A 13212-nucleotide genomic window follows, 5' to 3' on the forward strand; every position below is an offset into this window, starting at 1 on the left:
CAGCGGGGAACATTTCTGTTCAGCCACAGGTAAACAGCCCAGCAGGAACGGGCTCCTCTGAGTGTCCCCTGAAGAAAAGCACCCTATTTCAACCAGGTGACCATGAATGATATCTCACTCTCCTGAGGATAACACAGAGAGATAAAGAACGGATGTTGTTTGAACGCCAGCAAACATACACTGCAATGCTTTGTTATACAATGATTCCCGAGTACGTGTTACTTGCCTGGAGTGGTAAAGTGTCCTACCATGGAGGACGCAATAAAGCTGCCCTCCCCAGAAACCTTTTGCAAAGGCTTTGGGAGTACATCCAGGAGAGCTGCGAATGCCAGGGCAAAGTAATCCTTTCACATGCTTGCTTTTAAACCATGTATAATATTTTAAAAGGTACACTCACCGGAGGTCCCTTCTCCGCCTGCTGGGTCCAGGAAGCAGCCTTGGGTGGGTTCGGGGGGTACTGGCTCCAGGTCCAGGGTGAGAAACAGTTCCTGGCTGTTGGGAAAACCGGTTTCTCCGCTTGCTTGCTGTGAGCTATCTACAACCTCATCATCATCTTCTTTGTCCCCAAAACCTGCTTCCGTGTTGCCTCCTGTCATAAATATAAAGGGAAGGGTAAACCCCTTTGAAATCCTTCCTGGCCAGGGGAAAGCTCCTCTCACCTGTAAAGGGTTAAGAAGCTAAAGGTAACCTCGCTGGCACCTGACCAAAATGACCAATGAGGAGACAAGATACTTTCAAAAGCTGGGAGGAGGGAGAGAAACAAAGGGTCTGGGTCTGTCTATAGTTTGTCTTTGTCGGGGATAGACCAGGAATGGAGTCTTAGAACTTTTAGTAAGTAATCTAGCTAGGTATGTGTTAGATTATGATTTCTTTAAATGGCTGAGAAAAGAATTGTGCTGAATAGAATAACTATTTCTGTCTGTGTATCTTTTTGTAACTTAAGGTTTTGCCTAGAGGGGTTCTCTATGTTTTTGAATCTAATTACCCTGTAAGATATCTACCATCCTGATTTTACAGGGGGGATTTCTTCATTTCTATTTACTTCTATTTTTATTAAAAGTCTTCTTGTAAGAAACTGAATGCTTTTTCATTGTTCTCAGATCCAAGGGTTTGGGTCTGTGGTCACCTATGCAAATTGGTGAGGCTTTTTATCCAACATTTCCCAGGAAAGGGGGGGTGCAAGTGTTGGGAGGATTGTTCATTGTTCTTAAGATCCAAGGGTCTGGGTCTGTAGTCACCTAGGCAAATTGGTGAGGCTTTTTACCAAACCTTGTCCAGGAAGTGGGGTGCAAGGTTTTGGGAAGTATTTTGGGGGGAAGGACGCGTCCAAACAGCTCTTCCCCAGTAACCAGTATTAGTTTGGTGGTGGTAGCGGCCAGTCCAAGGACAACGGGTGGAATATTTTGTACCTTGGGGAAGTTTTGACCTAAGCTGGTAAAGATAAGCTTAGGAGGTTTTTCATGCAGGTCCCCACATCTGTACCCTAGAGTTCAGAGTGGGGGAACCTTGACACCTCCATCTCCATTGAAGGAGTCAAACAACATGGCTGGGGTAGTGGTGGCTGAACCCCCTAAAATGGCATGCAGCTCATCATAGAAGCAGCATGTTTGGGGCTCTGACCCGGAGCGGCCGTTCGCCTCTCTGGTTTTCTGGTAGGCTTGCCTCAGTTCCTTAAGTTTCACGCGGCACTGCTTCGGGTCCCTGTTATGGCCTCTGTCCTTCATGCCCTGGGAGATTTTGACAAAGGTTTTGGCATTTCGAAAACTGGAACGGAGTTCTGATAGCACGGATTCCTCTCCCCAAACAGCGATCAGATCCCGTACCTCCCGTTCGGTCCATGCTGGAGCTCTTTTGCGATTCTGGGACTCCATCATGGTCACCTCTGCTGATGAGCTCTGCATGGTCACCTGCAGCTTTCCATGCTGGCCAAACAGGAAATGAGATTCAAAAGTTTGCAGTTCTTTTCCTAGAGTTGAGAGTGCTGTCCAGAGCGGTCACAATGGAGCACTCTGGGATAGCTCCCGGAGGCTAATACCATCGAATTGTGTCCACAGTACCCCAAATTCAACCCGGCAAGGCCGATTTAAGCACTAATCCATTTGTCAGGGGTGGAGTAAGGAAATCGATTTTAAGAGCCCTTTAAGTCAAAATAAAGGGCTTCATCGTGTGGACGGGTGCAGGTTTACATCGATTTAATGCTGCTACATTCGACCTAAAGTCCTAGTGTAGACCAGGGCTCAGGAAAAATAAATCCCGTCCCCTCCCCCAGTCCCAACCCGGCCCCACCAGAGCTGCTGCGGCCATGAGAGAGGTGCCTCTCACATGGCCCTGAGCTGCTACGGTGAGAGAGGGCTGGGGGGAATCCTCTCTCCCTGGGGCAACCTGCATCCTAAACCCCTCATCCCCAGCCCGCACCCTCAGCCGGCGCCCTAACCCCCCCCCCCCGGCACTGCAAACCTCTGTCCTAGCCCTGAGCCCCTCATCCCTAACCCCACACAACAGCCCACACCCCAACCCTCTGCCCCAACTGAGCTGCTCCCACACTCTGAACCCTTCAGCCACACCCTGCCACATTTCTCATTTGTTCTGTCCATGTGCAGAATGAATTTTGCGATCTGCACCCAGAGACAGGGGAGGGGTCACCCCTCACTTCCATATTGGTGCACAGAACAAAATTCATTCTGCACACGGACAGAACAAATGAGAGGAAACACTGCTCCTGACTTTCAACCTGTCTGCCACATCTTGAATTTCATACATTGACCGATGACAATAAAGGGCTCTCAGGTGACCAACAGACCAACAGTTGTTCACAGGAATTATTCAGCAAGTATTTTAGAAGACCTAGAACACTGGAGGAAATCATCAACAGCTAAGAGACAATTAATGGACAGAAGCAGCAAGATGAATCCCATACTTTGGATTGGTTGTGTCTTATTTCCCTGATTTGAAAAGAGACCAAAAGGACCTGAGTTTCCTCGCTGTGGATAGCCCCCTGCTCGGCCAGTCAGCATTGAGACGCTGAGCGGTGGGAGGCTGAGAGGTCTCACCAGATGTCTCAAAGGACGGCCCAGGTCACCATCAGAGGGGATCACTCTCAGATCCAGACCCTCCCCTTTGGGAGGACCTCCCACATTGTGAGCAACACCCCCCTCGCCCGCACTCCACACACACGCCTCCTTGGTAGATGGAGGAAGCAGGGAAAAGAAGCAAGAGAGAGGAGAAAAGAGGAAAAGGGAAACCAAAAAGGATAAACCCCCAGGTCCCCAGTGATTCCAAGGGTCAAAGTCCGAGGTAGGAAATCAAATTCTGCCCCCTTAAGCCAGTGTTTTCTGTGCCGAGAATTCTGCCTGCAGCAGGTGCATCAGACCCAACAGGTTCCAGACCTCTCGGAGCCTCTGCCCTTGTCCAAGGGACGTTCGTTTTCTGGCACAACCAGGGGTAGGAAAGGAGAAAACTCCACAGAGGCTCCTCCTCACGCTCACAGACGGGAATCCTAATTCTCTCCCCGTCCTCGAGGGGAGACCTGGAGAAGGAGACGTGCGGCAGCAAAGCCGGGGGGGGGTCTCAGCAACTGCCCTGGCCCTGAACCTCGGCCCTGCCCGGCTGATGTCGGGGTCTCTCTGCGAGGTCACCCCCTCCCCACCACCTTTGCCCAATGGGCTGAGTTCCTGCAAAAGGCCTTGGTGATGTCACTGCCCCCCCACCCCTCCCCTCCAAGCTGATGTCCTGCCCCTGCCCAGCCTCTTTGGAGGTTGGAGTTGTTGCCCCTGGATCTCAGGTTGCCAACTTTCGCACCCAACAAAACTGAACACCCTTGTGCCCCCCTTCGCCGAGGTCCCAGCCCGATCACGCCATCTCCCTCCCCTCCGTCGCTCCCTCTGCCCCACGCTCCCTCACTCGCTCATTGTCACCGTGCTGAGGAGGGCTGGGGAGGGCCCCTTTTCAACTGGGTGTTGTCGGGACGCACCTGGGAAGGAGGGCTGCCTGCCAAGCACCTTTAGGAGGAGGCGTCCCTCCCTGTCAGAAAATCATCTCCCTCCCTCAGCTCAGGGACGGCCTGAATTGCCCCTTCTCCCAGCAGAGCCAGAGGATTGGAAGCAGCAACATCAGACCCCTGTGTGGCTCGCAGGAATGAACACAAACACGCCCTTGTAGCTGGACAGACGGTTAGTTTTACCCCTGGGATACGACAAGGCTCAAGAGAAAGGTGGTGGCCCCACATCTAAGGAATGAAACACAACACAGTCATCATCGTTACGCCCGTCCTTGCCCCTTTATACTTCTACTGTCTCGCTCCCGCCACCCTCGCCCTCTGTGGGTTCAGGGAGAGAGCCGCACTCAGTGCTTCCAACACACACAGACTCACACACACATCTTGCAAGGAAAACCTCACCACGGAGTCACATGCACCTGTTGCTTCCCTGCCCCCCTGCTCTCCAGAATCCAATCCCAAGGAAAGCTTGTCGGGCCCAGAGCTGGCGGGCGTCCGGTGCTGGAGTATTGACATGACGGCACTCAGAGGAAAGATGCGGAGAGAGGGCAAGTTAAGAATTGGCCGGTCAGGTTTCCAGACCCCTCACAGGTCATTCCCTCACTCGAGCAAAGGGGCACATCTCAAGTCTCAGCTGGCTCAGTCGAGCTGCATCGTTCTTGTTCCCGCTCAGTCAGGTTTGAGGCCTGTTTCGCACCCTGTCTTTGAGAAGACAGTCAGAAACTACTCTCTGAAACAGCCAATGCAGGAGGACGTGTTATCGCTCCTGCCCCAACACAGACAGACAAAGAGAGAAATGTTCTCGCTTTGAGGGTGGGACTCCCTGCCCTGGGCCAAAGACGACACCGACACCGAGACACACGACGTCTCACACGCCCACGACACGACACCGACATGTCACAGGACACACAAGAGGGCAGAGGACACGACACCGAAATCACACCCCTGGAGACGACCCCCCGCGGGGGCGAGAGCAGAGCGGGGACGGTCGGGGGAACTCGGTCTCTGGGCGGCGCGTGGGGCCGGTGTGGGCGGGAGGGAAGAGGGCGGCGGGGCCGAGGGCGAGATTCCCAGCCCCCGTCGAGCGCTGGGGAGCGAGGGCTCCGGCTCGGCTCTCGCAGCGGCTCTGGCGAGGAATGGTGCCGGAGCTCTCGCCGGAGGGGAACGCGGCAGGAGGGGCCTGAGCCGCTGGGGCCTCTTTCCAAGGAGGCGGAACCAGGCCTCCGCTCTCTGCCCGCTGCAGACCCGGCTGCCAGGTCGGCGCTTCCAGTTCCTCGTCTGCACTCGCCGTCGTCCTCCTCACCGGCCGTGGGCGTCCTCGCTGGGGACGGGGCTCGGGGGGATGAAGGCTGGGGAGGGGCCAGAGTCTCCTGAGCCGAGTGACTCTGTGGGGGGCCGTTAGAAAAGGGGCTTTTTGGTTGTGATGCTCAAGGTAAGTGTCTGGTTTGGTGAGGACTCTGCTCACACTCCACCTGAGTCCAGGTAGGGAAGCCCCGTAAATTAGGGTTCGGTTTGTAAGAAAAGGTTCCTGATCAGCTGTGGTTACGAGGGAGAAAAGGTCCCATTTTCAGAGGCTGCTCGTTTCTCTGGTCAGGAATGGTGTCTTCTCCGCAGCTGAAGGTTGGATCCAAGAGGATGACTCCAGGTGGTGAGTGGCTTGCCCAGCTCTCATGTTTCTCTGTCTTCTCTTGTGTGTTCGCCAACTCTCTCTCTCTCTTCTCTCCTCTTCTCTCCTCGTGCCGTGTCCCTTCACAGGACACGGGTAGGTGTGCATTCCCACAGGTGAGGTCTCGGGAGCCATGGAGAAGTCGGAGCTGAGGAAAATCATGCCGGGCAGTGGGTGCGAGCGTGGAGTGGTGACTGTCGGGATTAACTCTGTCTCGGTTCATCACGTGGGGCCGATGCGCGGAGGAAGGCAAGATTTCCAGCACCAATAGGGCTCTGTATCATGATAGCCGACGCGATGTGGCCCACTGAGATGGTAACTTCTTTGTTTTTCCTCTTTGGTCTGGGTTTAGTACAAACCATTGACTCCCCTCATCGGATGGACAGCGAGCGAGAGCGGTGAGCCCGCGAGCACTGTTGATGCAGCCAGGAGTCGTCCGGTTGGCAGCGGAGCAGTCGCGAATGTCAGTGAGATAAGTGTCTGGTTTGGTTATGGCTTTGCTCACGGCCCGCCTGGCTCCAGGTAGGGACTCCCCATTAGCTGGGGCTGGGTTTGTAAGAAAAGGTTCCTGACCAGCTGTGGTTAGGAGAGAGACAAGGTCCCCATTTTCAGGGGCTGCTCATTTCTCTGGCCAGGAACGCAGGAGAAGGTGGCATCTAGGAGGATGACTCCAGCTGGTGAGTTGCTTGCCTTCCTCTCATATTCTTCTCTCTTCTCTTGTGTGTTGGCCAAATTTCTCAGTCTCTCTCTCCTCTGCTCTCCTGGTGCCGTCTCCCTTTGCAGGACACGGGTAGGTGTGCATTCCCACAGGTGAGGTCTCGGGAGCCATGGAGAAGTCGGAGCGGACGAAAATCATGCAGGGCAGTAGAAAGGCTGCTGAAAGTACCTGAAGAGACAAAGGAAATGAGAAGGGGGAAGTCTAGACTAAGACAGGAGTCTAGTCTGTAAAGAGAAACAACGGGAAGTCTAAGCTACAGAAACTCTTCAAGTTGCCAAAAGACACTTAGGATGGGAAATTACTTCTTGAATCCAGTCTCTTTAAGATCTTAGGCTTAGTATGTGTGTGTATTTGTATTTGCTTAGTAATCTGCCTTCTTCTGTTTGCTATCCCTTATAATCACTGAAAATCTGCCTTTTCTCGTGAAACTATTTTTTGTTTATTATTAATTATTATTAATAATAAACTCAGTTTGTGCAAGGGGTGCTCCGTGAGGAAATGATTTGTGTGTTACTCCAAGGGGCCGCCCGGTGTCACTGTTGCTCCATAAGGGAAATGCTTTGTGCAATACCTGGTTTAGCCACCCACTGTCGCTGTTGGGCCAGGAGGGAAATGATTTGTGCAATACCTGAACTGGCCACGCAGTGTCACCATTGCTCCGTGAGGAAATGCTTTCTGCATTACTCCAAGTGGCCACACGGTGTCACTGTTGCTCCGTTAAGGAAATTATTTGTGCAATACCGTGAGTGGCCACCGAGTGTCACTGTTGCTCCGTGAGGGAAATGGTTTGTGCATGACCTGAATTGGCCACACACATCACTGTTGCTCCGGGAGGGAGGAGGGGGATTGTTTGTGTGTTACTCCTGAGTGGCCACGTTGTGTCACTCTTCCTCCATGAGGGGAATGCTTTGTGCCTTACCCTGTGTGGCCACCCAAGACAACACACACATCACACACAAAACATCACACACACAAAACACGACAGACGACACTGACACACACACACACAACACAACACCGACACACACAGAGAGAACACGTCACACATACAGAAACACGTCTCTCACACACACAACACAGGACACCGACACACACAAACAACATGACACACAAAATGACACACAAAACAGCACACAACACGACACACAAAAATCACACACAACACATGACACTGACACACACACACACACACGAGACGAGGCACAAAACGGCAGACAACGTGACACAGAAATCACACGACACCGACACCCACACACAATACGACACACAACACCTCACATGACACACAAAATGGCACACGTGACACACACACACAACACGATGCACAAAACATCGCTCACAAAATATCACACACCCACACACATGACACACACACAGACAACACGACACAAGACACACAAAACGGCACACAACACGAGACACAAAAATCTCACACAACACATGACACCGACACACACAACATGCACACAAAAAGGCACACAACACGGCACACACCATCACATGCACACAAGACGGCATACAACATGGAACACACACACTCAACATGGACCACAACACGCACACATAAACACATCTCACACACACAAAACAACACACAAGTCACACACACAACACGTCACACGACACATGCAACAGGACACACACAACACGTCACACGGCAGAAGGTTTCATCGAGGAGGAGGATGTCCCGGGGTCCCCGGGCCATGCTCTGGGACTGCTCCCCAGGAAGCCAGGCAGGACTCTGGGGAAGTCTCCTCTCGGGGAGCAGCCTGTCTGCAGGACACACAGCTCCCCCGGCTCCACCTTCCTGGCTCTGACCTCGCAGCCTTCAGCCTCCTCTGCCCCCCCCTGCGCTTCCCACAGCCAGTCCGCCCAGGCGGGGTCCTGGGGGGGGCAGAGGGTCCTGCCCCCCAACTCCGCAGTCAGACGGGACTCTCAGCCAGCCAGGAAAACAGAGGTTTATTAGACGACAGGGACATGGTCTAACACAGAGCTTGTAGGTTCAGAGAACAGGACCCCTCAGCCGGGTCCATTTTGGGGGGCAGTGAGCCAGACAACCCCGTCTGCCCTTCACTCCATGTCTCCAGCCAGCCCCCAACTGAAACTCCCCCCAGCCCCTCCTCCTCTGGGCTTTGTCCCTGTCCCCACAATCACATACCACACAACAGAAACACTAACCCAGGAACTTATCCTTGCAACAAAGCCCGTTGCCAACTGTGCCCACATATCTATTCAGGGGACACCATCACAGGGCCTAATAACATCAGCCACACCATCAGAGGCTCGTTCACCTGCACATCCACCAATGTGATTTATGCCATCATGTGCCAGCAACGCCCGTCTGCCATGTACATTGGTCAAACTGGACAGTCTCTACGTAAAAGAATAAATGGACGCAAATCAGATGTCAAGAATTATAACATTCATAAACCAGTCGGAGAACACTTCAATCTCTCTGGTCACACGATTACAGACATGAAGGTCGCTATCTTAAAACAAAAAAACTTCAAATCCAGACTCCAGCGAGAAACTGCTGAATTGGAATTCATTTGAAAATTGGATACTATTAATTTAGGCTTAAATAGAGACTGGGAGTGGCTAAGTCATTATGCAAGGTAGCCTATTTCCTCTTGTTTTTTCCTACCCCCCCGCCCCCCCAGATGTTCTGGTTTAACTTGGATTTAAACTTGGAGAGTGGTCAGTTTGGATGAGCTATTACCAGCAGGAGAGTGAGTTTGTGTGTGTGTGTGTGTCCCTGGGAAAAGCGGGGGTGGGGGGGGGTGAGAAAACCTGGATTTGTGCTGGAAATGGCCCAACCTGATGATCACTTTAGATAGGCTATTGCCAGCGGGAGAGTGAGTTTGTGTGTGTATGGGGGTGGGGGGGGGTGAGAAAACCTGGATTTGTGCTGGAAATGGCCCACCTTGATTATCATGCACATTGTGGGGAGAGTGGTCACTTTGGATAAGCTATTACCAGCATGAGAGTGAATTTGTGTGTGTGGTTTTTGGAGGGGGGTGAGGGAGTGAGAGAACCCAGATTTGTGCAGGAAATGGCCCACCTTGATTATCATACACATTGTGAAGAGAGTTGTCACTTTGGATGGGCTATTACCAGCAGGAGAGTGAGTTTGTGTGTGGGGGGGCGGAGGGTGAGAAAACCTGGATTTGTGCTGGAAGTGGCCCAACTTGATGATCACTTTAGATAAGCTATTACCAGCAGGACAGTGGGGTGGGAGGAGGTATTGTTTCATGGTCTCTGTGTATATAATGTCTTCTGCAGTTTCCACGGTATGCATCCGATGAAGTGAGCTGTAGCTCACGAAAGCTCATGCTCAAATAAATTGGTTAGTCTCTAAGGTGACACAAGTACTCCTTTTCTTTTTGCGAATACAGACTAACACGGCTGTTACTCTGAAACCTGTGATTGTATTCATTGTTTGTCTAGGAAATACTATCCACCATTACTGTGATTTGTTGTCTGAAACAGTGAATGAAGATGGCATCTCCCGCCTGTATGAAGGTAAGGAAATACCTCTGTATGTTTGGGCCTCTGTGGGAAGCACAGGGGTGCAGCACAGGGCCTGAACACAGCTTTGAATGTGTCCCTCTCAGTCTAAGGACAGCGTTGAAGGAAGAAGGATGGTCACGTGAGCTTTCATCGAGGTCCCACAATCTGTGTACGGGAGCAGGGGAATTCCATCCCGAGCTCCTAGTGTAGACGTAGCCTTAGAGCTGTGTGGGGAGACTGTCTTCATCAAGGTCAGAAAGTCTCTAAAGGAAGGCCTGACCCAACTGAAAAGGGCTGTTGGTATTAAGGATGATGATGATGATGATGATGATGATGACGATTCCCCTCTGTAGGGAAAGATTCATCACCTGGCCTCCCTGGAATGGAGTGATTGCAGGCCAGGGACCTTCACTCCGAGATTGGTTATCAGCTCCTAGGAAATCCCATGAGGGCACATGGGTGACAATTTTCCCTGTGAGCTCTTCAGGAATAAAGGCACAGGGCCACAAAGGATTTCAGGAGACGTTAGGAGCCTAAATCCCTTTGTGGATCTCGGCCTAAATGTTGTATGGTTTAACGTGGCTGCCGCTGTCACTTTCCTGTTCCATCCAAAAAACAAGTGCCCCCAACCGTCTGTGTGTACGGGTGTGTGGAGGAGTGTCTGCCAGCAGAGGGGGAAGTTAGGCAAGAATGGGGTCTCCTCTCTGTCCAGGGCTATTTTGGGAGGAGCGGAGTTGTTGTTCTTGTGCCCTTAGACTCTTGGGGAGCTAATAGCAGGGGGCAGTGGCCATCGGAAGTGGAGGTTTCCTAGGTAACAGTCACATCAGCATCACGGGGTTTTCAACCCATTTCCTCTTGGTTTCAGCTTTTCACGAAGTGCCTTTGAAATCAGACAGGACCACGTGGTACATCCTCAACAGATATTATAAATGGTTGCAGAAGCTTGGAAATCTCGTGTCGGGTTCTGCATTTGACTAGGGAACCGGGACCGACACAGACGAGCTCTTTGTCCTGCTATGGTAAATACAACAGACGCTTCTCAACTTTTTGGTGTCCCTGGCCTCTGTTTGCCAGAAGCTGGGAATGGGGGCCAGGGGACTGATCACTAGATGATTGCCTGTCCCTTCATTCCCTCTGGGGCACCTGGCATTGGCCACTGTCGGAAGACAGGATACTGGGCTAGATGGACCTTTGCTGTGGCCTTTCTTATGTCCTTATGTTTGGAACCGGGGCTGAACAACGAGGTGGATATCAGCAGAGGACCCAAAATTATGTCGATTAGTCGGGCCTAGAGAAGAGTTGAAAGAAGTTCAAAGGAATCAAAGAAAGCCATGTCACTGGGCAGCCCCATGGCAGATGAAAACCAGCACTGACCAAGGCAGGGCCATACACATGGAAAGCAGTGAGGTGAACGACTCCTCCATAGCGCTGGTGTCAGAGGCCAAAGCACGGCTGGTTGGGCCCAGTGGTTGGAGCAGTGGCTCTGGGGCCTCGTGCTCAGAGTGGTGGAGGCCGAGCCGAGGGGAGCCAAGGGTTGGAGCCGGAGTCAGGAGTCAAGAGCAGGATTGGAACAGGCTGGGGAATAGGGCAAGGGCCGGATAAACGATCCCCGGCCAATGGGAGCTGCGGGGGGGCAGAGCCTACAGGCAAGATCAGCCCCCGGGACAGAGGTTCCCGGTGCGGTGCTCGTCGTGGTGACGTGGCTGGCGGGGATGAGGAACGGCTGCGTGCGGAGCCTCCTCACCCTCACCCCAGCCAGGCAGAGCCGGCCCGGCCGCAACGCAGCACGCAGGGGTTTTGTGACTGCAGCCTGGGCCCCCCTTAGTCCTACTCCTTTCCTGAGTGCACCATTGCCCCACTTCTGCCCCATTCCCACACACTGGTACAGGGCAGAAACCTGGAGCTGATCTCTGAAATCTCTCTCACTAGAAGGAAGTCACTGCAAAGGCAGGACAACCCCACCTTTGGGCACCATGGAGGACATCTCATCCCACTGCACAGAGCCCTACATTCACACAGCTTCTCGCATGTGGTTCCCTCACTCATCAGAGCCAGGTGGAGAGAGGAAAAATTCTCCCAGACTCCCTTTTACCATTGCCAGCCCACAGGGTAGCGGAGGTTGCAGGGGGTTGGGTGCTCTCTTTAAGAAATGCCAGCTCTCAGGGAAGTTGCCAACGAGCATCAGCAAAGTGGGGTGGGGTTGTGCTGTGGAAACTACCCTGCTTGAAGGTTTTGTTCTTCTCATTTGGGTTCCTGCCCTTTCTCCCTCTTCCAGACATCGAGAGGCCAACAGGAGCCAATTGAGCCCACCACTGATCCCATCTCTTGTGAGATGGCAAAGCAGCTTTGCATGGGAAGGAGGAGACAGAAGAGGCCGAGCAGCATGTGCCGGGCTGAACCAGCCACACAGAACCCCATAGTCTAGGTGGAGAAAGCCAAGCCCCGCCCCAGCCCTGCCGGACATGCTCCAACTGGAGCACCAGTGTGTAAGTGAGCAGCTCAGACTGATGAAAATGGAGAATGCACACTGTAGGCCCCAGTCCAGAAGCAGCTCAAGCCCCTGACTGCAGAGCTCTGAGGTGCCGAGACCCAGCCACGTCCCCGGGGGCCTGCAGACATGCAAGGGAGATTGGAGACTCTGGGAGTTTCCCACGCCGGGAACCCAGAGACCCCCAGCCCATGGCCTAGAGACATCTCCAAGGAAGTAACCTGGGTGAACTAGCCATTGTCATCCTCAGTGCTGGATCCCCACTGACTCAATGGCACTGAAGGGCAGCTATACTGACTCCGGCCGTTGGGCCACACAGCATTGAGGGAGAGAGTAGCCATATTGTCCGTTGCCATCGGGCCACACGGGCGTAAGAGACAGGATAGACATATGGACTCTGAGCGTTGAGCCACACAGCCCCCACGGAGAGGGCAGCCGCACGGACTCTGGTCACTGGGCCACACAGGACCGACAGAGAGGGCAGCCGCACGGACCCTGGTCGCTGGGCCACACAGCCCGGACGGAGCGGGCGGCCGCACGGACTCTGGTCGCTGGGCCACACAGCCCCGACGGAGCGGGCGGCCGCACGGACTCTGGTCGCTGGGCCACACAGCCCCGACGGAGCGGGCGGCCGCACGGACTCTGGTCGCTGGGCCACACAGCCCCGACGGAGCGGGCGGCCGCACGGACTCTGGGTGTTGGGACACACACACTGCGTGGGAGGGCAGCCATTTTGACACTGGGCATTTGGCCAAACTACCCTGAGGCTTAGGGAAGTTATTTGATGTCAACCATGGGACCTCGCCCCTTCACTCCTCAGACATCGCTCATCTGTC

At 53.4% G+C, this 13212-nt stretch overlaps 1 long non-coding RNA gene across 1 annotated transcript; it reads left to right on the top strand.

Annotated features, from left to right (window-relative positions):
• Positions 1–9852: 9852 nt before the first annotated feature.
• On the top strand, positions 9853–12344 carry LOC144263434 (uncharacterized). Its single transcript, XR_013345818.1, has 3 exons — positions 9853–9900; positions 10754–10907; positions 12164–12344. It is a non-coding gene; the product is annotated as an uncharacterized LOC144263434 (long non-coding RNA).
• Positions 12345–13212: the final 868 nt, after the last annotated feature.

This window comes from Eretmochelys imbricata, chromosome 4, assembly GCF_965152235.1.
Source record: "Eretmochelys imbricata isolate rEreImb1 chromosome 4, rEreImb1.hap1, whole genome shotgun sequence".
Taxonomy (NCBI): domain Eukaryota; kingdom Metazoa; phylum Chordata; order Testudines; family Cheloniidae; genus Eretmochelys; species Eretmochelys imbricata.